Source organism: Cyanistes caeruleus, chromosome 3 (assembly GCF_971803275.1).
Source record: "Cyanistes caeruleus chromosome 3, bCyaCae1.hap1.1, whole genome shotgun sequence".
Classification (NCBI taxonomy): Eukaryota; Metazoa; Chordata; class Aves; order Passeriformes; family Paridae; genus Cyanistes; species Cyanistes caeruleus.
In genome coordinates, this window is record NC_141703.1 from 69,112,238 (window position 1) to 69,139,466 (window position 27,229).

General features: G+C 44.1%; 3 long non-coding RNA genes across 4 annotated transcripts in view; 1 reads left to right on the forward strand and 2 right to left on the reverse strand.

Moving 5' to 3' along the window:
• Positions 1-26,298, forward strand: part of LOC111923317 (uncharacterized) — a 48,772-nt gene extending 22,474 nt beyond the window's left edge. Inside the window, exons 5-12 of one of the 2 annotated variants that reach the window (XR_015284719.1) lie at positions 2,876-3,016; positions 3,622-3,938; positions 4,583-4,652; positions 5,826-5,971; positions 22,189-22,284; positions 23,618-23,780; positions 24,546-25,316; positions 25,649-26,298. This is a non-coding gene — a long non-coding RNA (uncharacterized LOC111923317). Of the gene's footprint in view, positions 1-2,875; positions 3,017-3,621; positions 3,939-4,582; positions 4,653-4,962; positions 5,135-5,825; positions 5,972-22,188; positions 22,285-23,617; positions 23,781-24,545; positions 25,317-25,648 lie in introns of both variants that reach the window. The other variant, XR_015284718.1, reaches the window with a different exon arrangement.
• Positions 15,889-18,190, reverse strand: LOC147654219 (uncharacterized). The gene is made up of 3 exons (XR_015284722.1): positions 18,083-18,190; positions 16,403-16,545; positions 15,889-16,059 (listed from the first exon to the last, which is right to left on the reverse strand). It is a non-coding gene; the product is annotated as an uncharacterized LOC147654219 (long non-coding RNA).
• LOC111923331 (uncharacterized) lies at positions 20,367-23,513 on the reverse strand. Its single transcript, XR_015284721.1, has 3 exons — positions 23,348-23,513; positions 22,440-22,540; positions 20,367-21,901 (listed from the first exon to the last, which is right to left on the reverse strand). It is a non-coding gene; the product is annotated as an uncharacterized LOC111923331 (long non-coding RNA).
• Positions 26,299-27,229: the final 931 nt, after the last annotated feature.

Consider the following 27,229-nt stretch of genomic DNA (forward strand, 5'->3'; position numbering starts at 1 on the left):
GACAGATTTAGATACGTGAACCAGAGTGAGTCCTTGCTAAAACACTCCAGCCCTGAGGGGGTCTCAGGTAAGTTCGAGCTGCAAGCTGCAAGCCTCTACAAGTAATTGACCTGTGTGGATAGCCAGGTGGATCCCCTGCAGATGTTAGTGGTGGCACTACACACTTGCCCACAGGGAACTGAAGTTTCTCAGCTTTCATCAGATAGCAAAAAATATCCCTCTTTATTGATCCCAAATGTTTTGAACCATGACTGCCCAGTGAGAAATGACTCTGGATACCAGATCAAGCTCATTGAATAGGAGCAAAGTCACCACTGGTTTCCTCCTGGCACTGAATGGTCAGTACAGACAGAAAGCCTTTGTTCTGTCCTCAGTACTTGTACTTTTGAGTTCAGTCCAACTCTTAACACAGCGGCCCAACCCTTAGAATGGCATCACAGACCACAGCCCTTACCTGCAAACTGCATCCAGACCTGTCACGAGCACCATATCCTCATCTCTCAATGAATCCTGGTCAGAGAAGGTGTCTCAGGTAGCCTTGGCCAGTTAAAGGACAGATAGACTTGGCCAGTCCTGATTAATACTCTGGGACCTGGACATGACTGTGGAATTAGCTGAGGACCTGAATCTCCAATGTAACAGCTTTGTGCCTGATTGCTTTCAAGGAGATAGGGATGTGTCCCCAGACCAGGATAAGCTTGGAACAGCAGTTCAAGATATTGGCAATGAAGTAAAATACCATTCCTCAGACTCCTTTAGTGCATGCTTGATGTGTAAGAGTCTTTACTCCTTCAATATCTGCCTAAATAATTGCAGATAGTATCAAGCCAGCTTGGAGGGTGGAGTTGCTGCAGGCACTTTACGGGAAGAGAACCATGTCTTGCCTCCATTCCCTCTGAAGTTTAAAGGCAGCTTCAGCGAGCCCTCCAGCTAAAAGGCAGTGGAGATCTCCTGTGACAGGAAACTCAGAGCAAAGAAAACAATGCTTTCTGGGAAGATTGCATGGGTACTGACTGTATGGAAGGGCAGACCTAGAATTGTAGACTCACAGGCTATGCTGAGTCGGAAGGGCCTGAGTCCATCAGGACCATTGAGTCCAATTCCTGGCCTTGCACAGAGCACCCTAAGAATCACACCATATGTCTGAGAATATTGTCCAAATGCTTCCTGATCTCTGTCAGGCTTGGTGCAGACCCTCCTGCATCTGCCTGAAAGCTGGATCTATGCTTGAAGGTCTCCCTTAAGCAGTCATCTGCCAGGACACTTGCTTTTGTTCTCTGAGAAACCAACTAAATTAGTTGCATTAGGCATGAAATTGTGGATGCTGTAATAAACTTCATTCTTATTTTAGGCAATGCCTTGGCTGTGAGGAAGACTAAGTTTTTAAATACTGTTTAAAGAAAAGATGCAACCTGGCCTGAGCATCTGGAAGATCTGGTTGGGGTCAGAGTAGCACAGGTGTGTAAGTTTGTAGGTGTACCTGCCCCTGAGAGCAGAAACATTTGGTGTGGACTTCTTTAGGACTAGGAAGATGAGAGCCAGATCCCCAGCTGGCTATCTATATGCCAGACTTTGTAAGAAACAGGTTCCAACACATGCTCTGAATTTCAGTTTGGGATGCTCACGGTACATGATATGAAGCCCTGCTTGGTATTTCAGCTTTTGTCCACCTCAAAACTGAAATTTCTGTGTAAGAATTGAGTGGCAGCTTCAAAAATGATGAAAATCAGTGGCTGGATAATTTACTTGACAGCAAAGCTATAGTGATTCTTCCCAGAGGTGTATAGAACAGCAGTCCTTGACCTTGGTGGAAGGGAGGAGAAGGCCTCTCTGGGAGCCCCAGTGTGTATCTCAGGACATGTCAGATGGTGAAAAGTCCCTGGTAGTTGTCTTTGCCTTCTTCACTTTTTTGTATCTTCCTCCCTACACACACATATCCATGAATTTTTTGTCTCTTCAGGACCTGTAAGACAACACTTGTCTGGAACCAGTGTCACTCTCTGGTGATTCATCCCTTTCTCTTAGATCCAAATAATCACTACATTCCTCAAAGGTTATATCTCAGGCAGAAGCCCAAGCAGACATGGGACTGGATGGGACTGGAAAGGCAGTTTGAGAACCAGGAGCACAGGCTTCTGTGTGCACAGCAAGAACCATGGGAGCAATGAGGAGCCCAGCACACACCAATATGTCAGCATTCCCATACCTCCCATGGTCACAGTGACACTTCCACATGAAAAATCCATGCTCAAGTCGATTTCTCCTGGCCACCAGAGATCTCTTTTGCCCAGAGCCTTGGCTCCATCTTGCAGCTCTGCAACAGAGGTCCACAACCCCTGGAAGTCACCAATTCCACAGCATGTCACAGTTTTGGCTCGGCAGAGCCCAGGAGTCCAGGCTGCTTAACAGCCTGCTAGATAAGCTGGCAGCAACTTGCAGTCAGATCTGATGGACGCGTGCCCACACATTGTTGAAATGAGTGTATTTCTTGAATGTACTGGCTCCTGCAGGTTGATGTCCAAGCCTGGAAGCCCCTGTCACAGCAGAGTTTGCAGCCTGCCCTGATTCCACCCATTCAGTCCTGCTTTCTGGCATCAGGACAGCCCCTGCACAGCTCCCTGCCCCTCCACCATCACAGCACGCACCACTGCTTTAGTGTTTTCCGCAGACCATGATTCCACCTGAGTGGCCATCAATGCTGTCATGCATGTGGGAGGCGTGTGGTACAGGTTTTGTGTTGAGTATTGACGGGAGGTGGTGACCTTTGTGTTTGTGCTGGTGGGGATACATAGTGAGTGTCAGCATTGTGTTATCAAAGAGCTTTCACTGCAGGAAGAATTAATAATGTCTGCTTCTTTCCTTCACATTTCTGCAGGACTCGGTCAACCCCAGTGCCGTGATTGATGGTGTGAGCAAAGCCTTGTTGGCGCCATCTCGAAGGCAGGTGCCCATTAAGAGAAGACAAGGATGAAGGTGTCTTGCAGGACTTACAACTCCCCTATCAGTGCTGAGCAGAGTGAGTGGCTTGTTCAGGGGGATGTATTTGCTGACAAAAGTCTGTGCAAACAAGGACCTTGCGAGAACATACAGGGAACAGCTGCGCTGTATCTGGGAAAGGTGAATGCAGTTTGCAGAGCAAACTTGCTCTAATTCAGGCAAATACTGTTACAAGCAATGTAGCTGAAAAGAAAACACGTTTACTGGGATGTTAACATGACTCATATCAAGTGCAGGGAAATGGAGAAAATGCCTGCGTCTGTGAAATTGCCACCTGAAGCAAATAATTCCTACTAGGAAAACCCATTCGCAAAAACATCTTGCCTTGACTGAACATTCTCAATACCTGGGGAGAAAAAGGTGTTTAGCATGTTGCAGGATTCAGCCTTCACAGGCCCCCTCCAAGCACCAGCTCACTGGTTATTTGCAAAAATATTGTTGCTTTAGGTTTTGGGTGGGGGTTCGAGCTGCCCCCCAGTGTTGCACTGCAGAGGCAAGGGGTCCTGAAGACTTCTCGGGAATCAGCATCTTTCAGGGGGCTGGCACTGAGTATCCCCATGCTGAGCACCTCCAACCACCTTTCCACCAAAATTTCAACCCAGGTTTCTCCCTTCCTGTCTCCAGGACTACTGCCACCACCCTCAGCACCTCAGAGGAAAAAGCTGCACATGCCTTCAGGAAAGCAGGAAAAGCTGCAAAATTTGGGGACAGAGCCCCACCTCGTGGAAATGACCCCAGGCCCTGCTTACCAGAGGCTTTTGTGGGTTGGCTTGTGTGCCCCAGCATGACCTCATGCCTCACATCCTGCCTGCTGCTACATTAATTAGTCTAATAAGAGGTTTTATCTCAGTGTCAGTCACAGTCACACTGCACACAGCACAGGAATGGAGCGGTGCCTGGGTCTTCCTCTCCCACAGTTCAAGATATTCTGTGCAGCTCACGTGAGTCATAATTATATTTGTGTTACTATTAAAAAGAAAAAATATGGTTTTATTCATTACAGCAGGTTTCAGATTTAGAGACAGTGGGAGATGTGGTTGAAGGCCAGACTGAGCATCTTCCATTGAAAAAAAGAAATTAAATGGCCTTTTAAGTGGTCCGACCAAGCAACCATGGGAAGGCACCAGGCAGAGGAGCCCTGAGGATCAAGGGTTTGCCTACAGCTAGGTCAGCTGCCAGGAGAGCACTAGCTGGGGGAGCTTCTCAGCAAGCAAGGATGGTATGGCCCAGGAAAGGCTGCAAGTCAGCAACTCCTTGAACCCTGTATTTACTGGGTTTCAGGATATAGAAATGCCCCTCTATTTATTTTCCCACCTGAACTCAGGGAATGTGGTCTCTACCCACCTTTTTCATACATAAAGTGGGACGGTAGCAAGAGTTCATTTTCCTCCACCTTCTGGAGGCCCCCTGGAAAAGTCCTGGGGCACTGAAACAAAAGGTACCATGATTTGAAATAATTATTCAGTGCCACCCACAGGAAACACAACCAGTCAGGAACTCCTGCACCCGTGCCAAGAGGTGCAGGATTGAAGCTACTCCATCAGATGAATTTGATTTCTGTTGACAGTTTTTTTGTTCCTGTCAGGAAAACAAAGTGAACTTGCCCCCTTCCAAGGATTCTGATTTGGGAAATGAAGTCTAGCTATGCCAGACAGGTCAGAAAAGTGATATTTGTATTTTATTTTTTTTGCCCAAGATGTGTTATTCTCTCTAGAAAAAATTGTATTTAGCTACCTGTTGTAGCCAACATGTAACTGTGGCTGCTGCCTTCAGTGTGTGTGATTAGGGATCCTGGAGGGATTATTTGTCCAGAATCAGCAAGGTAAAACGTCTTCTTCTCATTTGGTTGACACACAAAAACTCCTAGAAACATCAGTGATGTTCTTTGATCCATTTGCCATAATTAGGGATGATCACATCTCTCACTGCTTGGCTAAATTCATACTTCTCTATCCTATCTTTCAGTGCCCAAATTCCTGTAAACCTCAGGGGTGACTTAAAAAGCCCATGACTTGGCACACCAGAGCACGGAGCTCCTCAGACCACAAAAAGTCAGAGCCACTGGTGTATCTGATATTGTTCTCAGTTCTCCAGTCTGGGCACTCCCACTGTTTTGCTCAGGAATCATTATTAGCTGGTAAGATGTGAGAGCTGGTTAGACACCCACGTTCCCCACCAGCACCAGACACTGGTGTGAGGCAGGAGGTGCTCGGCCAAAGCAGTTGCCTTCTGCCAGAGCAAAGATGCAACAGCAAAACCCACCCTGGGCTGTGCCCAAATCACCTACTGATAAGCAGATCAGGGTGTAAGTTTGACTATTTCTTAACCTTTTGCAGTAAAAATGTGGGGTCTTTGCAGTGTCAGTATGTCTGGGATTAATGAGACTCTTGGGTACAGGGGTTGGGGAGCATTGCAGGGTTTTGGTTTTAGATGTTTTATGGAAAGCCTGGACAAGCACCATTGGTCAGCTTAGTGCTAAGTAATGATTAAGCTGGTTAGCACCAAGCTGCTTTCAGTTGATTTTTAGAGGGGGAAAAAGCCAGCTGGGATCTTCATTTCCATGGCACACAGGCATAAAGAGGAGTGACAGGGGCTGGCAGTTCTGACCTGCCATGCTGGGGAGCACAAGACCCTCAGCACACAGGACTGCCACGGGGGACACTCTGTCAGGGACATCCCCAGACCAGAAACAGTGACGGGAGGAGGGGATGAAGATGGTGCTGAAGACGAGGAGATGGTGAAGGCCAGCTCCCCAAGGTGCTGGCACTCTGCTTGGTGCAGGTGTCCCTGTGCCCAGCAGAGCTGACAGAAACACCTCCTCCCTTTAGGGCTCACCCCTTGCACAGGTGCCAACAGTGGAGGCAGAAGTTTGCGTGCTCTCCCCATGTCCAGCATGGATCACAGGAGTCTCCGCACTCAGGATGCCCATGATGGCCTCTGAATATCCCTGCACCGTCCATGGGCTGCATTAGAGGTAAACCTTCCTTTCAGCCTCTGAATATCCCTGCACCGTCCATGGGCTGCATTAGAGGTAAACCTTCCTTTCAGCCTCTGAATATCCCTGCACCGTCCATGGGCTGCATTAGAGGTAAACCTTCCTTTCAGCCTCCTCGCCTGCCTTGGCTGCCGCCTGCGGTGGGAAGGTGGCTCTTTGGGGTGAGGGTTGCACGCTTGGTGCCTGGTGCATGGGTGACATCTACCGGCCGTGCCTTCAGCTTCCTTCTGTGCTTTTACGACTCTAAAAATACTTTTGCCAGCAAAAGTGACACTGTGTGCTGTTTTAACTGCTCGTATAACTGTGCCAAGGTCAAAGCCAATTCATTATTTTGTTAACTGTGTGAAGGCTGTGTGTCACATGCCACGGACCTTCTCTGGGGTTTGACAAAAAGCTGAGACTTCAAATGAAGCAGTGCAAGGCTATAGGAAATCTTGAAACATGAATGGAGGTTATTCCCCTGTCATTTATTCCCCTGCAATTAAGATAAAATTTTGGATCTGTTTCTTTCATTGAGAATTCACAACCAGTCCAGAGCACAACTAAAAATATGAAGTAACAGTAGTACAGTTTTCCTTACAGAAAATTGCTGCCACTTATTTGAGGATTTATTTGAGAATGGCAAAATAATGGCAGTTTTTCTAATATTTTTTACCTTTTGAAGAGTAGAAGGCAAAATTAGGAAAAAAGCATCTGCCTAGTTGTGACCTAAAATCAAAATAATAACTAATCCCACACAAATTTTAAAAAATTAAATACTTGTGTCATTTTTAAAATAAATGCTTCCAGGCTGGTGGCTTTTGTTGTGTTGGTATTGGAAGAAATATTATAGTCGAGGTCCAGATTATAACCCTTGGATCTATGCTCAACAAACTGCCCTGGCTGGATACAACTCACCAAGTGCCTGACTGTGGGCACAGCCAGAGAGCTGGAGCTGGAGCACTATTGCTCTGCATCCTGGTTCTTGCATGAGGCTGAACCTTGCAGATTCTTATCAATGCAGCCATAAAGAAAAAGCTGTAAATACACTACTCAAAGGGTCAAATTCAAAGGTGAATAGAAAGTAAACAACACCCATACTTTCAAATACTGTGATTTTTAAGCTTTTTATTATTTTGGCACCTGGCATATAATTTGTGAGTGTTTAGGTAAGGTGAGGCAGTGGTAGAGACTGTACAAGCAGTACCTTGGCAATCCCACAGTATAATAGCACCCACAGCCACTGCAATATCTGCAGTGCCATAAATGTTAATCCAGCTTGTCCTCTTTCCTCGTGTTATCTCTTCACACCTTTAGTCAGCTCCTAAAGCACAAAACCAGGATAGGAGCACCAGCAAGAATAATAAGCCCTGTTGAGAGAAGAGAAGCCTTGGGTGTTCTCAAGGATGGACATGAGCCAACAGGGCTTGTAGCCCAGAAGACACATCCTGGGCTGCATCCAAAGCAGTGTGGCCAGCAGGAGGGGATTCTGTACCTCTACTCCACCTTTGTGGATGCCCACTTGGGGTGTTGTGTCCATCTCTGGGGTCCAGCACAGGAAAGATATGGAGCTGCTGGAGTGAGTCCAGAGAAGGGCCACAAGGATGATCAGAGAGGTGGAGCACCTCTCCTGTGAAGACAAGTTGAGAGAGTTGGGGTTGTTCAGCCTGGAGAAAAGGATCCAGGCAGACCTTACAGCACTTCCCAATACCTGAAGGGCGCTTATAAAAACAAGGGAGAGGAACTTTTTATATGGGCAGATGACAGAACAAGGGGCAATGGTTTTAACTGAAAGAGGGCAGGTTTAGATTACATACAAGGAAGAAATTCTTTACTTTTTTCAGGGTGGTGAGACATTGGAACAGTTGCTCAGAGAAGTTGTGGATGCCCCACTCCTGGAAGTGTCCAAGGCCAGGGTGAATGGAGTTCTGAGCAACCTGGTCTAGTGAATGGCATCCCTGCCCATGGCATCTGTGGGATGTTGCAGCTAGATGATTTTAGCATGCTTTCTAATCCAAACCATTCTCTGATTCTCATTCTGTGATGGGAAACTGGTTCAGGGTGGGACAAAGCAGCTTCAAGATCAGTCCTGAATATAAAAATCTCTTTTTCCCTGTTAGCCATTCCCAAAGGACAAGTGCTGAATGACTGTGAATTTCTTAACATCCCTTCCAGGGACTGTGAGTTTCCCTTCAGTACATCTGAGCACCTGGTCCAGTCTCCAAGGCCATCGGTTCTTCCTCTACAATCCCAATCCTCCTATGCACTGACTGAACATCTCTATGTACCATGCCGGGGTTCTGCTCTCTGCTTTGACCAGTTCCTGAAGAATCTGCTGCAACCTGAAAGCCCAGCCTTACATATGTGCTGTGTTGAACCCAATTTTCTGAAAGCTGTTTGATAATTTCTCTGAGGGCATCCAGTGGGGTGCTTTTCAGATACCTACAGAGACTAAACACTTTTTTTGCCCTGTGAAGGAAGGTGTCAGGTTTATTTGGTATTACCTACCTTTTCTAGATCAATGTTCTTCCTATTTTTTTATTCCTGTTTTATGTCCACTTCTTTATATTACATTATTCAGCCCTTCATGGCATATGCATTAGTGGGCCCATAAGTTTTTCCTTTCTCCCATATTCCTTCTGAGCAACCTCATTTCAGTCTTTCTTGATTATATGTCTCTGCAGATCAATAGATATCACCTCTTGCTGTTAATAAATTGCCTTTATTACTTCATTTATATATTTTCTAATCTAAATCCCTCTTGATTAGCTCCATTTGATCACTAAGAAAACTTCCCCAGGCTCCAATGCAGGGTGTTAGTTCATCCATTAGTCACTGCTTCCCCAGCAGTCAGCCCTAAAGATTGGAACAATATAAGAAAACACAGTATATTTCACATGTGATGCAAATAACTAATATGTTTTGCTTTGTGAATTATAAAATAAACTCCTTCTGGAGCTACAAGAATGGAAATCATACAGAAAACTATTTGTTCAGATTGTCAACCATCTGAAGGAGAGTGTTTAGCAGCTTTATTTTCTGATCTCCAGTAATAGACTGGATGAAATTTTGTGCAACTCATCTTGTGATGCTCTTTTGGATAAAATCTGTAAAAAAGCTCCTATAAGGGAAGCTCCTGCATGTTAACATCCTTCACTTTTATTTTTTTAAGAATATGCTTTAGCTCAGATGTCCTTTGGCATATTTGGAAAAATTCTCTCTTTTCCTATTAGATGTTCTGCTCACCTACCCCCAGCTGACATCTTCCAACCCTTTAATGGTACCTCACAATTATTGCTTTTGAAGTCCTTTGGAATTTACAGCTGTATAAATGTCAGTGCTGTTCTGTAAAAATATCAGTTATGTGAAAATCTTGGAAACCTGCCCAGCTATGATACTGCCAGGAATTTGGATATAAGTGCAACGTGACTGGTTTGGATTCGAAGGAGACTAGAACAAGTTTTTTTGATTGATAGTTCCTAATAATCATGGTCTGAGTGTCGAAATAGAGTTTGCTGTGGTTTAGATTTATCCATTCTTGCAGAGGGAGAAATTGCTCTGCCAGCTTCTCAATAAACCACATTGTTTGGGATGCCACCAGGTGGTGCCAGCAAGTCAGGGAACCACGAGCAGGACGGACTCGGGGAAATTAGCCTAGATTGAGGATGAGACGGCTCCTGGGACCTCTTTCTGTTTCTAGTCGGGGACTTCAATCCCAATCCCTTCCAGCTGCTCTTAAAATATTTTTCATGTTCTTGTGCCACACTTCAGAAGCTTATTTTAAGATTCAGCTCAGGATGCTGAGGCATGCCCTCAAAAATAGCCTTTTCATAAAAAGACAAGCACTTCTGTTGTTTTTCCTAGTTCCTAAGAACTGTTTAAAATCAAATGACATGGAAAATCTAGTGATCTCTATGTTTTAATCCTTCATGCCTCATTTATTTTGGATTAATACTTGACTGTGACTATTTTTGTTACTTAGTCATTGCAAAAATCAAAGCAAATTCCAGTGTTTCTTTTAAGAAATCAGTCATTCTACATTGTCTACCAGACTCTTTCTTCTGAGCTGATATTGCTCACATCCTGTTGAAATGTCAGGATATTTCCCATCTTTGAGTCTGGATGTAAAATAAAGTCCTGCTGGAATTTAGACATCAAAACTCATATGGATGTGTGTGAGGAAGCCCAGAGGTCCATAGAGAGTGGAACTGTAGTGTTGCTCTTGTCATGGGGTAGTAACAGGGCCAGGGAAATACCCTATAGCCACACAATTTCACACAAGCTGGGTAAAAGGATGGGCTATGTAGACTGTTTCTCAGGCTTTGCTCATACATGCAGAAGTAAAAAGAACATTGTAGTGGATCAAGAGAAGGGATGATCCCCTCTAATCACCCTTCACTATACCACGTCTACATACTGCACCCAGTTTTGCATTCCCAGGTACAGAAGAGATAATGATGGGGTTAATGGGGACAACTCAGCAGAGGTCATTAAGACATATTCCTGGATGTGAGTTTGCTGAATTACCTTTGAAGGGCTTTTCTCTCTCCTTTGATTCCAGAGGGAGCCTAAATACCTAAAGTTAGGCTATATGAATCTCCTATGAGGTGAATTTCTGGAAGTTGTAGGAGAGTCTGGACCAGAAGGACTGAAAGCCTGAGTTTCTTGCGTGTTTAACAGCTACTCTAGCAACTGACTTGGACTTGGTTTTAAGCTTGTCCCTCTGAGTGTCCGGTTTGCCAGGCCTTTTTCATTGGTTTTCACCTGTGCAAATATTAGCCTTAAGCCAAGCTTTCATCACAGGTTACTCACTCAATGCATGTAAAACCTCTATATCTACACCACCATCTTTCAGGTGATCCAATCGTCATTTCAACAGTAATTTTTGCACTGACCCAAGAAGAATAAGTCCATGTCGTCATCTGGGTCAGCTTTTATGGGTATCAGACTCCATAGACCAGAAGTATCCTATGGACTTGTGTGTAGCCCTGAGAGGGAAATGGGTGTGATCAGCAACTCCTGCTCTGTGATCTGCATCTGAGTGTCTTGCTAATTGATGCTGTGATGCTGAGGTAGCCATGGAAGTCAGTATCTCCTGCTTCCAGGGTTCAGCCCCCTAATTCACTCTCGTTTTCAAAAGTGGAAGCTGAAGATGCTTGGCAGTGCAGGAAATTATGCCTCTTGTGCAAGTCTGTAAATACAGCTATAGATGCCTAGATGAAGTAAAGAAGAAGAAAGAAGAAAAACAGATACAGCTGTCTCTTACATAGCTGCTGCATTATAGACTCCTGAAACTATTATTGCACATAGCTTTTGTTGGCCACGATTTAAGTGGTAACAGCTGTATCAGAAAAACATATCCTAGTGTCTTCCTCACTGCATCTGCAAGCCACAGAAAGGGAGAATAAAAATTTTAAATATTATTTTTATGTCAAAGCCACAAAATACAGGGTGAAACTCTACCTTTCCTTAAAGAAGCAGGTATTCTTGGAAGGTCAAATTGTTAGAAAGCTGCTTGCATTATTTAGTCATCTCAAGATGATTTCAAAATTTTAAAATAATACAAAGAAATCATACGTTTTTCTTTTATTCTTCTTAGTTTTCTATCCCTGCAAGAGCTCTGTGCCAACAGAACATACAGTCTCTGCGCATGCAGTCTCTTTCTGTAACAGTGACATTTAGGCACAGCTATTTAAGAACTCGGTGTAAGAGACTCTGCTACAGGTTGTATTTGATAACAACAGAGGTGCCGGGGAGTCTGTGACCTTTAGTGCAATAAAACAGTGGGATAACAAGGATCAAAACTTAAATCCTGAGGACCCACAACAAGCATGGCTGGTGCTGAGCCCTTGGATGAAAGGCATCTCTTGAGCTGTCTGTCATAGCTTGCTCAATATGTCACATTAGCATCTTTTCCACGCTGACCCCAATGAAATGTCACAGCCCATTTATTTCATCCCAAGCATCCTTGTGCCAATGCTCGTGGCACAAGGTTGCATTAGCTCTGAAAGGTTTCCTGTGCATTGGCCTGAAGACAGAAGACAAATAGGGGTGCTCTGTGCTCCAGCTTGGTCAGTCAGATTGACCTTTCAAAGCAGCCTTACTTGGATTTATCCCAGGTTTTCAGCACTGTAATCTGGGGGAAGTTTTGTGCTTGTGTTGCAGACAAGCAGACTCTCCTTCAAGAGGGATGGCAGATGTGTGTGTGGGAAGAAACCTCAACTAGTCCCTGTAGGAGGAATAATAAAATCATAGAATCATTTACGTTGGAAAAGACCTCTCAGATCATCAAGTCTAAGCATTAATCCAGCACTGCCAGGTTCCCCACTAAACCGTGCCCCTCAGTTACATCTACACGTCTTTTAAGTACCTCCAGGGCTGGCTACTCCACCACTTCCCTGGGCTGCCTGTTCTAATGCCTGACCATCCTTTCAGGAAAGAAATTTATCCTAAGGAAAAGAAGCTCCTTTCCATAGGGACAGAAGAGAAAGGATGCTTGTAGCTGTGTAGGGAGCACTGTCACCCTCTCCACAGAGTGTAGGACTTCCTCAGATCTTGCCTCTAACATCAGCATTTGTTTTCATTCTTGCATGTGTCAGTGTTTATCAGACACAGGGCTTCCCAGCACACTCACCTCCAGAGGCAAGGGGAGAAGAGATATCTCAGAAGACAGATATGTGTCTGAACACACTCATCCTCGCTGGTGGTCAATGCTACTGCATAACCATGGCACAAGAACCTACACAGAACAGAGTAAAACCTTTCCAGCTCTTACAATAATGTCATTTTCTGGAGAAGAAAAAAATAGCAATTTTATACAGAAAGATTTAGACGCAATTAATATGTACATGAACCAACAGCCAAATTATCCTTGTAAACCTTGGTCTACAGTTTTCAATACAGGGCAATAAAACCTGGGAAACAGGAGCTCAGTGTCCTTCAGCAAAAACCAAACAAAACCTTCCTTCACTCTTTCAGAAAGCTGAATAGCACTACATAAATATATTTTCCTCCTTCAAAAGGCAGGTCACAGCAGCCTTAATTATCAGAGGGACAGAATGGAAACAACGTAAAAATAAATCCTTTGAAAGTTTGCTCTCATTACCACATTTGGCATATTTAAGCATAAACACCATCTGTGTTTATCAAGAAACACAGCAATCGCTGCCGTCCGATCTCACAGTGACACCAGTGTTTATGGAGATTTACAGTAAGGGGCACATGCAAGGCTTCCACGGAAACTGAGCTCCCTTGAAATTATTTGCTCAGTTGCCAGCTGCTCATGTAGATGGAGGCACTTTTGCCAAGAGAAGAATCATCACGGAAGAAAAGCAAAGCCTCAAATCTCTCATGGAAGCTTCTTTTGGCAACCTCAAGGAGGCAAATAGCAGCAAAAGTTACTCACAGCAAAGGATCAAGCCATAAAACCCACTTTGTGCTTTCAATGCTGTGACTGCCATGGTGGGAGGAGGAGCACCTGCAGCTCTGGGGTCAGCTCACTGCTCTGCCCCCATCATTGGCAGAATGGGGACCTGCTGTCCCTCTGCCTTTGCAGCAGGTTGGGAATGCCGGAGGGGACTCATGCAAGGGCTGGTAGGTTCTGCCCTCGCCCTGGCAGACCAGCTCCCAGGTAGGGAGAGTGTGGTTTGTGAGCTGACTGAGTGCTGTGTTCTTGCACCAGTGTCTCTCATCCAGCTTTGGTGCAACAAGAGATCCAGGGGGGGTTGCAGACAAACAGGTGCCAGTGGGAACAATTTCTCTACAGCTGCTGTGGTAGCTGGCTCTGCCAGCCAACTGTGCCCATGGGTCTGGACCCTGGGTTGTTTTGGGCTCTCCTTGATCCTACAGCATCCTTCTGTGCAGAAATGATAGCAGCGTGAAAAGACAAGTATAGGAGCATCACAGCCTAGAAACTGTTGTCTAGCTCAGCACAGGCATTTGGAATCCTCCCACCAGGACCAAAGTGCCCCATGGTTGTGGATCCAGGCAGCTGATCACCAGCAACCAGCAACACATCCTCTGTGAAAGTGAAGCCCTGAGCTATCTGAAACACAAAGCCACAGGCAGCGCCAGGTCTGCCTTCACTGCAGGCTGTGGCACCAGTCTTTGGTTCTCCTTTGCTGGCACACAAGATTTAGGCAGACTGCTCATACTGAAATCCCAGTGTGCTTTAGCTTCACCATGCAAAAGAGCTGTGTGAATAAATGTCAACTATTTTTAGATTATAGAAGTAATTATGTGAATATATGGCAAGGTCTTTTACATTGAAAGATTAGAAGGAAATTACATGGACATCCAAAGCACATCACCTAAATCTGAACAGCCTGGAACAGCATCTGATCTCCATTGCTCTAGCATCATCTAGCATCATTTACACAAAAGTTAGGACTGATACTAATATTCTGAGTGTAATTTGGCTCTTCCTTCTTGTAGAGGTGGCATTGAGTGGCCTGGTTTTAATAGAGATACATTTAATGATGCAAAGACAATCCAATTAAAATTAAAACAAATTAAAAATCCACAGTATTGATGTCAATTTTTTCAATTCCAGACGGATGGCTTTGTGAGAAGCAGAACGGTGAAAGTTAGCAAAAACTGTAGGCAGCAGTTTCACAGCCTAAACTCTCTCACCAGTATGTCCATAGTATTTAATCTGAATTTCTCTTTTCTTAATTTTCTCTCATTTACCCTGATTATATTGTCAGTGTGCTTCCCCAAGTATTTTTTTTCTCTCAACAGTGTTTACTCTCCTCAGATATTTACAGACTGCTTTTACATCTGCCCAAACACTGTTATACACCAGAGAAACCTTATTCTACTTTATGATTTTACCTTATAAGTTGATCACTCTTATCTTCTCCTGAAATTGTGCCTTAGCTCCAGATTCTGTCATCCCACCAAGACAGTGGTCTCAGTGCCCACCCCCAGAAGCTGTGAATGCAGCAATGAAGACCTGCAAGGTAAACACCCTGTTCCAGCCAGAGAAGCAATTTTCAGCCTGTGCTTAACTCTAAGCACAGAAGAAATCCTACTTGCTTTACTGAGATTACACATGCCCTTAAAATAAAATCTTGCTCAGCTGCTGTGCTGGAGTGGGACCAGAGGGCTCTCTTCTACCTCTTTAGTCCTTTAAAAAAGGTCTTTTCACCCATTTTTCCATGACAAAATACATGTGTGTGAATAGAGTTTAGGGGGTGGGTTTTTTGCAAGTATATGATTTGCTGCCCACCGTCACTTCGGTATCTCTGGATGTGCTCTTGTACCTGTGCTTCTCCTCCCTAAACATTTGGGGGTCTCGTACTTTTCCTGAACAACTTCACGTTCCTCCAAACCAAGTCACATTCTTGTTATTCTTTGTCTGACTTAGAAAGAGCACTTGGGCAAGTGGAGGGATGAAGAGTTTTGGAGATATGTTTGCCTTGAGAAAAAATGATTTATGGTGGGAATGTAGGTGGAGTGGTTTCCTGGTGGATTTCTGCTGAGTCACTGGATTATTTTGTGCCAGCTCCAAGACTTTTATCAGTGGCTATGGTAGTCCTAATGTACCTGTGTCAAAGAACTTCCCTGGCATCTGTGAAGATGTTGGTCCTCTCCCTCTGCTTCCCCATGAAGACATTTTCCAGCATCTCTTTCTCCTGTACGCAGCCATTTGTTTTTGTGAAGGTAATGGGACACATTGGCTTATGTCAGTCACAGTTTGATAGTGCAGGAACAAGGAGGAACACCTGCACACATGCCTTTATAAACCATGGTATAGCAAGAGCTTCATTTCTGTAGCAAGCTTGGCTAAAAGAAGACTTGCTTGAGGAAACAAGGAGTTATCCCAGATGAGTTATGGAGAGTTGTACCATGCTAATCACATTCTCATTCCTTTTAAGTGAGCAACTGCCAAAATCAGGGAGATCTGCAATGCTGAGTGCCTTTAAAGACAGATCTTTACTTAGATGTCCAAGTATGGGCCTCAATCTGTAATGGCACTCCTACAGATCTTGTAGCTGAGGCTCTCCAGGTCCGGCTGCACACTGCGCTGGTAAGGCAGATAGATGTTGGTGACTGCTTCAAATAGAACAAGCTTGAAGATGTGACATCTGTTGTGTGAGGGGAGAAACAGGATCAGCATATTTGACCTCCAAGAGACTATGTGAGAGCAGTTGCAACATGCACCAGAGACTTTATCTGTGATATTCAGACAGTGAAATGGCCACAAGCACAGCTCAGAGAGCTGGAAGATGTGTGGGGTAAGAGTGAAGGGCATCCAGCAGCCCTATGGTGAAAAATGGCATGTGCCAATGGAGCTGCCATCCTGCCCCAGCCACAGAGGGCATAAGCAGCTATAGCTCTACCCATGGTGAGGACACCCAGACCTGGCACTGCCAGCACTGGTGGAGCAATTAACTGGGTCCCTTGAAACACCCACATGGCAAGTCTCACCTCTGGGGTGATGGTAGACATGGGCTCTTCTGTCTGTCAGGATTATTTTTTCATGAGTTGAGATCTCACAAATCTTGTGTTGTTGAGCCCAAGGAAATTTTCTTCTGGGATGCCCGGTTGCTCCTTTTGACTCTTCTTCTGACCTAGAATAGATTGTAGAGCAACCAAGTGTGAGGGGACTGCAGAGGGATGAACCCCACTGGCTGAAACTGTATGTGTGAAGTGAACATGCCCATGGCAGTGTGCATTTGTTTGGATAACCTGCCTACAGCTCAGGTGTAGAGCCATACAGTCCATGGCACTTGTATGTGCATAGAGTCTCCTGGGAGCTGAACTGTGCCTGGGTGTTTGCTGCACCAAAGGGTGGCTGCTGGGGCCAAAAACCATGCTGGGGGTGTGCCAAGTATTCCACCAGAACAGCTGCAGGCCAGTGGTGAAGGTTCATATCCTGTCCCTTCCTGGTTTAGCTGCATAGGTGTATCCAGAGACCAAAAAGAGGCCCAGGAGAAGACAATCTATACTAGTGAAAAGCAAGGTAAGGACAGTCTCTGGCAGAGGTGATGGTGTTAGATCTGAGCCATAGCTGGAGTAACAAGCCAAGCCACCATACCACAGAACTGAGTTGCCAAAAGAGGTGAGCCCTGACCTCTGCAGAGCCAACAGGAGGTGTCAGGGTAGAAGGAACAGGCAGGCCAGAGGGGGAACAACCATGCACACCAGGCTGGATGGACCCACCATGCACCTGGGGACTGGATGGGCCATTTCTTTAACATTTCTCTTCTCCTCTGGCTCAGAGCCCAGACTCTCAAATCTGCTGTGAATCAAGCCGCCCTCTTTTGGCACTGCACATACCTTTCATATTTCTTTCCCTCAAGGAACTGCTTTGTGATGATTAATGAGTTATGAAGGTCACCTTTTGAGTCTTCAGCTCTTACAGAACTCCAAAGAAAACAAAATCCGGAAGAGTTCCAGCTAAAAGTGTCATGGCAAATGCATCCATTTTACTTTATTTATGATTATATTCACAATGGACTTATTAAGTACATTTTTTAAATAAACAGAACTTGAGACTGTTTGTGAAATGCTGGGTTTTTCTACCTTAAGACATCTGCTGCCTATTTCTTAAGGACCATTTAGTTAACACTAGAGCACGTACAGATATGCATCAATTTCCTGGATATTGCTTAAGCATACTTCAAAAATGTAGGAATCTGCACCTTTAACACCCAAGAAAACCTAAAATTAAAACGAATGAGGCTGGGCAGTCTCTAGCTGAGGGAAATTCAATAAGTCTACCCTGCACATGAACTATGTTGGTATGTGAGACTGGAAAGTTTGCTGGCAGGAGACAGGGAGGTTGACTGTAAGTCTGTATAACTCAGACTAGTAATTCATGATGCTGCATAAAGCAACCTGGCTATTTGAGCACTGTGCTTTTTCTAATGGTGTGCCTATTGAATAAACATCTGGAGTTGCATCTTCTTCCACAACAGATAATGCTCTGGTGGGAACCTTCCTTTTGAGAATCCATACCACTATTTGGTTAATAATATTTATCCTTGAGGAATCTTCTTTTCGGCACCAAGTATGAAGAGGCAGATGTTAGGAACATCTGCAAGATAAGATGTGTTCATGAGATGTGTTCCTTGACAAATATCTCCATGATTCTTGATATCTCACCTCCTCTCTGTCAAGTAAGAGTCCAACTGCACTCTGATATCCAGTGGTTCAATAGACCTTCTCCAGTCTGGCTACTTCTTGGCTTTCTTTTTCATAACCATCTTCTCCCTAATCAAAAGGAAGTAAAAAAATGAAGTCAGATTCAGCCTTCAAAGTCCAGCATTTCTTGCCACTTCCTTGCTCCTCAGCCCATCACAGCCTTGATGTTCCTCTGAATAATGGCATGTCCTGCCCAAGTTCGCTTGAGCCACACTGAATTGACTTGAAGGATGCAGCTGAGATTGTTCAAAGAAGCCCCTCTGAACATTTGCTAAGCTGCTGTCACATGGGGTGTAGATATCCCATCCCATTAATTTGTAGTGCAGATTTCTGTTCTGCTCTGGAGGAAAACAAAGTCCAGTGCATGCTGTTAACATGTTAGCCTGTTAACATGGCTAAACTTCACAAGTACCTGCCTGTTACAGACAGTGTGTTGAAACTCATTGTCTGTGCCTGTTATGCTGTTTGTTGGTCTCTCCAGTACATGAACAAGGATCATACAAGCTTGTGAGTTTTGGATGAAAGCTGCCCTAGACTACTTCTTCCCTCTCCCAGAACTACCACACTTCATCAAAGACTAATCTTGCTCTAAAGCTATAATAATTTTTTTGCAAAAAGAAGAGGAAAAAAAGCACATAGAGTGTAATATGATGTGATGCATCATCTGGCTTGCAAGGGAGGCTTTTGAAACAGAGCAGGACTTTATACAACCACAATGGAAAGAGCCTTTCTGGTCCTAAATGATAGCTATGTGATCCCAGCAATAAGCAATCACCCCAATCACAATTCTTTAGGACATCTGAAGCTAACTTCAGAGCTCACAGATCATCTTCATGGCAGAAGGGTGAGTTGGTAGCTCCCATCTGTTCCCTTTGCTCAGGTCAGGAGCTGTTCAGAGGACTGACTTTCCGAAGCCTTTGTGTAGCCCCCTTTCAGCATGGCACTTGAAGGTTTTACAGAGCATGATATGTGTGCAAAGGCTGAATTGATAGCCAGATTCTTTTACATTTATCTGGGGATGTATAAAAACATTATTACAACCCGTTAAGGATCATCTTAATTATTTACAAATCACCAATTCAAAGCACCCTAAGTCTAAATTGCCTCTTTTTACTTTGTGATTTTGATCTCAGGTTCATTGTTCCCTTGGTCTTAGCCTGCTCTTAGCCAATCAGCTGAGACACATCAGTCTTCTTCCTTGCCATTTCTAAAGAAAGATCTTTATGCCAAACTCTCTTATTTCTGCAGATGAAGGATTTGTCACCTTCTCAGCTGGCTAGCCGCAAATGCAAGCTCACAACATCTGGTTTTACACTAGTGATTGACAGCACATATATTTATATGGAGACATTGTTAGTTAGGATATGATAAATATCCTAACCAACAATGTCTCCATAGCTGTCCTGTCAGCTTTCTCTGCCAAGATGGTGCACATTGTACAGCCTCACTGCTGCTGAGCTGCATCAGAACGAAGGCACCTTGACCTCTGGTCATCACTCCAAACATTTTGTGTCCTGGAACAGCTGCAGTGACTCGCGTATGTCTTGAAAGAGTACCAGTCTGGATCCTGCATTCTCTGGATTTGTTATCAGTGAAAATGCACTGATCCTGCTGGAGTTTCTTTTCTCTAGTTCTTGTATAGCTGAAAGGGAGGTAAAATCTGGGCAAGACAGCATGCTTGGTTGTTAGTCTTAAATATGGTGTCTCTGGGCCTTGGAGCTTCTTGCGCTATTCAAGACAGCTATTAATTCTCCACCAAGACATCTGAGAGTGTTGTAATTTTAGGAAAAGAAGAGGGTCAGCCTCATGCAGGCAAGAATTAGCCATTCTTGTTCCCTTACTATGGAGGGCATGGAAGAAGGAAGAAAAAACCTGGCAGGAGCATTGTCTGCCTTGGCTTGCTGAGAGCAAAAGAATGGTGCGATCTAGAATATGTCACTTGGAGAAAGTCCTTCTGGTCAGAGCTTTAGCAAGAGAAGCAAGGATCCTTCCTCAGATCAATCTCATCTTAAACACACATTAGAGAAATCCTGCAGCAATTCTCATGTAAACTGCAGGCTATCAGGTAAGAGGGTTTGCTGGGTCATCCAGGAGTCATTAGAAGAGAGAAAACTTTCTTGCTTGAGGGACTTCAGCAGCCTCCCAGCATGAAGATTCATTTCTTTTCTGGCAGCAGCAACTGCCAGCTGATATTATTTCTCCCTCACCTGTGAAGAGAAAATAATAGGCCTCTCTTGTGTGTATGTTTTTGATAGAAGTTGTGGTTAAGAACAGAAATGACACTGAGATTCCAGAGTCTTGGCATCTCAGCAAGCAATGGGTCTTTCAACTCTGCATACAGCAGCAGTGGGGTGGGTAATGCTTCCCTTCTCAGGCAGGGGAGGGCCCGTGGTCTCACTCCTTGCACTGACTTTGCCAAAACAGCAGCTCTGTGTCATAAGTGTGTGCCACAGTACACAGAGTGCTGGGGATTTCTAAACTGGTGAAAAAGCAGGCTCAGCACAACTGCTGACCTTGCCAAAAAAAGACCTTTACACAAATCTTCAAATGAAGACCAAATATAACCTCTTGATAATAAATTTTCACAGGAATTAATCACGTTCATCTGGATTTGTGGGGTAGGAAGCTTTTGCTCTGTTCTGATTCAGTTAAATGATGATCTGTACCAGCTGCTGTAAACTGGGTGAGTTCACTTCTTTGATTCAGTTATGCCTACGCATTTTGTAGTCAGCATCCTTCTCCTGCATGAATCTATCTTCAGAATGTTTTGCCCTCCCATGGGTCTGGGGGAGCTTGTCAGCTTGTCTGCTGGTAGCAGTGGGGCCATGCTGTCCCACAGCCCACCACTTGTGTGGGTGCTGCCTCCCACCTGACCCATTGTGCATGGGTGAAGCACAGATACCCAGAGGCAAAAGCCAGTTTGCAGTGAAGTCCCCCTTAAAGCTGGTCTTTGCTCTGATAGTTTCAAAACTCTGGGTAGTATTTCAGGTGCTGATGTGCCACATCACCTCCTCACGTGTTCGAGGTCGTCCCCCCATCTCCCTCAGCTGCTTACCTTGCCAGGAGATCTGCCATCTCCCACTGGGGCACCGAGCACCCTAAGGGAAGGGGCTGTGCCTCTGCACCACCAGCGAGATGGGAGCTGTGTCAAGAGCTCTCAGTCAGGCTGCTGGGGCTTGTGTAGGCACAGCTCATACTCCTGTCTCTGAACTATCAGTATGGGGGCCAGGGAGTGGAGGTAGGGTGTATCTGTGCTGGTCTTAGCCTCCATCAGCAGAACAACTCTTTTCAAGATTTCATTGTGTTCTGATTTTTCCTAGTCACTTAGCCCTGGTCTCAGTCCTCCTGCAGTCTGAAGGGCTAATGGATAGTAACCTCTTTCAAGAATGACATGTACTTTCCTGAGGCATCTTTCACCTTTGGAGATATTCCCTTTACGTAGAGATGACTCTTCCTTGCTTCTAAAGAGAGAACCCCTCAGTGGAAGGTCTGTAGTGATAGATATTGCAGAGCCTGCGTGTGGAGCAGACAGAACAGCCATAGACAGAGGTCATTTCAATTTTCCAGGTAGGCTCAACTATCCAGGCAGGACAATGAAGTTACTGCTCTCAAGGCCTGCCTATTTTAGGCCTTTATGCCTAGGTCTCTGTGACATGTACTAAGAGTAAATGTTGCACAAGCATTTCTGCCAAACTCGCTGACAACACGGCAGCAGCTGGAAGGGGCAGTGGTGATTTCAACTGTGCTTTCCAGTTAGGAGCTGGGACATCGTCCATAAACCTTCAAGGAGAAGAAACATAGCAATGAATAGGTTTAGGTTCTGGCCTTCTTTTGTTCTTGATTTGAACAGCTCCTGTCCTAATTATAATCATTTGCCATGTGATTTTAAAGCGATTATGAATTGACTGTAATGCATGCAGATTACTGATCTCTCATGCACAAAATTAATTTACTCTGCCAGCAATTTCAGACACTGAACTTCAGTTGGTGACTCACAGCTTTGCGTAAATGATTCTACAGAAAGCCAGTGAAATAGTAAACCTTCAATACACATTTTTCTTTAACAGAATCTTCATTATTACTCCTTATAAGGAAATGTTGCCAGTGAAAAAGAAAACACTCCCATGCAAACACGGGCAATTTAACTGGATACCTTTTATGAGGTAGGAGATTGTTTTATACCTGATGTATTTATTATGATTACACTTAATTACAGGGAAAAAAAAAAAAAAAAGAGAAAAAAGAAAGAAGAAAGAAGAAAAAAATAGAAAATCACATGGGCAGAAGTGCACTAGAGAAGCTGAGAGCAAAATCTTACCAGGTTCCTTGTCTCAGAGTCACTGGGTCATCTCTGCAGGTGCTACATGCAAACTGCTGCAGGTCTAGTAACAGTGGCTGGAGGATGCAGCCCAGGAGAAGCTATAAAACACAGAGCAGTCCTTAAAAGATAGAGGTCCTTCCAAAACCACAGGCTGTTTATGAAACAGGCCAATTCAGTCAAATCAATGGACATTCCTGCTTTGCAATCAATAAAGTAGACTTAAGTCTGATGAAATAGTTAAAAACTGCAGGGAAATCACAGAATCTTAGAAAGATTTGAACTGGAAGGGACCTTAAAAATTGCCTAGATGTCCTTCTCAAATCTTGGTACTGAATTATTCAAAGCAATTGCAAACAAGACTGCCAGGGATACATCTCAAACCATTACATACATTAGAACAGTGGTTCTCCAAGGTCAGGGAAGCAGTAGATCGACTATACATGCACAAAGGCCATTTGTCAGGAACTTATGGATGTTAAGAAGCTTTAGAAGCTAATCTGGGAACTCAGGAGATCTCTGCCCAAGGAAGCACCTAGCCATCTGAATAAATAGGGATTGATAGCTTGCCACAGGAACCTTACAGCTGGTGGAACTGTCAGGAGAGGGAACTGATACCAAAACCCTCAGTTCTAGTTAAAGTTATGCCAAGCAGCTCAGGCTGCAGAATTAAATCAGTCAATTCCTTGGCCTTTGTCATTGCCTGCCCAATACTCCCTTCAGAAGATTGTGATGATAAATTTACTACAGTTTCATAAAATATCACATTAAATTGCTTGCTCATGAACCACATTGTGACTCTTCTACTACAGAGACCATTACTTAGCAGGAAAAGAGTGTGCTAATGCACAGCATCATTTCTGAGAGGGTAACCCATGGCTGTCAACATCAAGATCAGCCCCACTGACCAGATTTCCTAATCCCTGGCTCTGAAGCAAGTGTGCCTCTGTCTATTCTACACAATACTTCTGAATGCCAAGCTTGTCCTTTTTTAACTTATTGATATCATCTTCAGCATCTGAGGCTTAATTCACATCAAGATAAAGTTCTGCTTGCCCCAGAGAGGGCCAAGCCAGACCCACAGTGATGAAAGAGTGTTGGAGACCTGAGTGTTCAGCGCCTCACAAGCGGGAGCTGTTAGCAAACAATGAATTAGTTCTCTTTTATCTTTTATAAAGATTTTGCAGCAGTGCACTCAGGGAGAGGAAATATAAGAGCCACTTAGAAAGGAACAACAGCACTACAGAGTGAATGAAGGCTTTATCACACAGTGTCCAACAAAAGCAGGGTTCCATAGCTGTGGTGGAGGAGTAGCAGCTCGGCGGCACTGCAGCCCTACAGGTATATACCTTCAGGCAATTACACAAGCTGAGGTGTCACAGGATCCACTGCAGGTAATTGAAGGGGACAATTAGGGAGACAAAGTGTAGGGCAACTCTTTGTTCCACAGATCTGCAAATACATCACATCATCAAATGGGTCAAAATATCCTGGGAGCTTCTTGTTTTTGTGTCCTGAGTGTGTGTACTCACTGCCATGGGCAAGGGTTTGACCTTAAATATAGTCCTTGGCTAAAGGTGATTTGATAACCAGGGTCCACACGCTCACCCCACCAATGTCCCCAGAATGAAGCAGAGGTATACAGCCCTCATTTATCTGGAAAAGAGAGGGAGGCAAGTGTGCAGTGCAGGTGTATTGCTAGGAAGTACCTGTGGAAGCACTGCTGGTCAAAAGGTGGTTGAGTATGACGCTGCTGGGGACAGCAATTACTGATTTTACGGAGTCAAATGGAATTTGGTGGGACTTGCCCACTAGACAGAAAGTCCTGGAGACTAGATCCAGGCATTACTCTACTTACACCACATATTTGGTGGTATCCATTCCAAAGGCACCTGTGGCCAATGTGACCATAACTTTACATAATCTTAACTCTCTCCATTTTCTGCCATCTTTCTCACAGCTCTAGCTCAGGAGGAGCTAAGAAGGACAGAAACCAAGCCAGAGAATATAGAGGTTCAGGAAATTAACACATCAAATATGTTTTCTGTCTCTCTGTCTATCTACCCATCCATTCATCCATTTATCTATCAATCCCTTCCTTCTCAGGTACAGTCTACAGAGAAGGGCACGGTTGAATGGGGTCAATCAGGAGATGGGAGATGTGGCAATCTGGGATTTCCCTTGTCTTCTGACTTCTACCCTGGTGGAAACTGAACCCCAGCAGTACTCTCACTCAAGCTCTTGACTCTACACTCAGCCCAGGCTGTCCAGTAAGAACTTGCTACCTCTGTCTAAGGCACAGATGTCTGCTGGCCAGGGGCCACAACTGTTTACGTGAAAAACACGTAAGTATACCAAAGGTATACGAACAAGCAGCCTTCAAAGGATACCTGCTTTACTGAGTAGAAGAGAACCAGAGAGACAGCTCAAGTACTGGATCCCCCAAGCAGTTGTCCATACTCTGAGCTCATTCCCTGACTCCAATCTGGATGTCTTCAGCTATCTGTTTTCAAGAGAAATCTTGTACAAGAAGAACTAGCCCTGAGTGCTGTAAACACCCAGAGCAGCATGACAGTGAGGCTGGGGTATGTCTCCAGCAGTATTTAGTCTCCAAAATAACTCATCTAGTCTCCACTATGTTTAGCAGTGTGGACAAAGCTGTGCAGAATCTATATCATTATATGGATAACTGATCTATCTTCAAGTCATGAGCATATCCTTAGACTTCCACAGCAAAAAAAGGGAGTGAGAAGTAAGGAAGTAACAAAGTTGTTCATGATCCTGGAAATGAAATAGAGCTGAAAGTCCATAAAGGAATCAAGAAGTAAAAATAAATGTGAGGCTACCTGCATAAAAGCTTGAGAAGCAGTGATTCAGGTAAGTCCTAACTAGGAATAACCAGGTCTTCTGGGCTAGAAGCAAATGTATTGCTCTTTGGGGAGATATGTTCCAGCCTCTGACCCCTGAGAAGATTTTGATCAAGTCAGAGGCAACTTGAATTCACTCCTTCTCCATTGGAAACAAAAAACGACATGAGAATCTGATGGTGGCAACTTCTCTAAAATCACAGATTGGATCTTAACTAATAGTTATATAACAATTCCTTCAAAGATATTCAACAGCTGGTTGATTTGGTTGTGTTTCACTGCCCAAAATGTGAAAGTGGAAATGGTAAAGCCTAATTCAAAATTTTCTTCTTTGATGTTCAGGCAACACCTTGAATGTGTCCCCCAGAAACTGGGAGTTAAAAGGATTTTGGGAAGTTCTCACTACCCAACAGGTAGTGAGACCCAGAGGAGCATCTCATCTGCATGGAAAAGCCTTCCTCCTTCATGGCTGTTTAAGGTTTTTTTCCCTCTCCATTCTTTTAGTACCTTCCCTACAAACGAGAACATAGTGATGCTTTGCCCACCTCTTCAGGCTCCCTTTGATGAGTCAGAACCACTGTGCAATTTTGTGACTTAAAAGATAAAGAGGGAAGGGCAAAGCTCTATCTCTTGTTACTGTACTTAAAGCTGTAATTGTGTGTAAGTACTTGCAAATATCAAGGCCATCTTTGGAGACGATGATGTGTAATGGCTCTTTGTCCAGTGGAACATAATGGCTAAATCAATGTAAAGTGTCATGAATTTCTTTTTTCTGCTCTCCCTGGGGCTGTTCTTTCCAGTTACGTATGTTCAGCTTTGATCTCTAGAAAAATCAATGAAGATTTAGTTGTTCTCAAAAAACCCCAAGCTAAAAATTTAAAGCATTTTCTGTCATCTTGGTGTGGAATATGTAATCCCTCTCCCCCTCAGGTACCCTTCAGAGCACGTGACTCAGCAAGCTTTTGTGAAATAAACAGTAGCATAAAAACAAATTTCTATTGAAGTGGGTTTTTTCCTTGAATCACATTCTTAACTATAATCAGTGTTTTATTATTTGTACTGTCATAAAAGAAACACTACCACTTTGCTGTTCCTGAAAAATAAAGGCAGTTTTCACTCCCAACAAAATGAAATGAAGAAAAATTGGCTTCTGTACCCATGCTTTGACACTCTCCTTGTGTCAAACCCTGGTTTTCAGTTCTCCTCTACACAATAGAGATGCTCATGATGGAGTTAGCCAATGGCTGCAAGAAATCAAGGCATACCTATCAGACTGTATGGGGGAACAATCTGAAAATAATAAAAAAACACAAGCCAGCACACTAAGCAGAAACCAAAATATTTCTATGTTTATACAAAAATAAATATTTACAGAAGATATAGGAATGCACCTGCAATAAAACCTTCATTTTAGCACTTAGATCTTCACAGTGGATCTTGCTTCCAGTACAACTTTCCCTACTTTATAAAGTATCAGATACCACAACCAGTAAAATAATGCCTTACCTCTCAAGCCCCCTTGAGAAGCAGTGAAGTTTCATACTTCATATAATTCTACTCTTACTGCAGAAAAACCTACAATTTTCAGGAATGATGCAACACCATCAGAATGTCTCTCCGTCAAGTGTGTCAGGGGTCTTGGGGGTGAAAGGCATAACACCCAGAAAAGTTTGACATCACAGTTCAGAGGAAGACTGCTCAATGAAGCACTGGGAACACTGAGCAATCCGGGGCAAACAAAGCAATTCACTACTGTTTCAGAAAGTGCTTGGTTCTGATTTTAGCAGCTCAAATACCAAAGCTGCCTGGATATTGGAAAGTCAACACATCTGCCTAGGAGCATCAGGGTTTCAACAAGTAGAATGTAAAAGCTGTAGAAAGTACCTTCAAGGCACCTCTTGGCCTGTTCCTCTGATTTATATA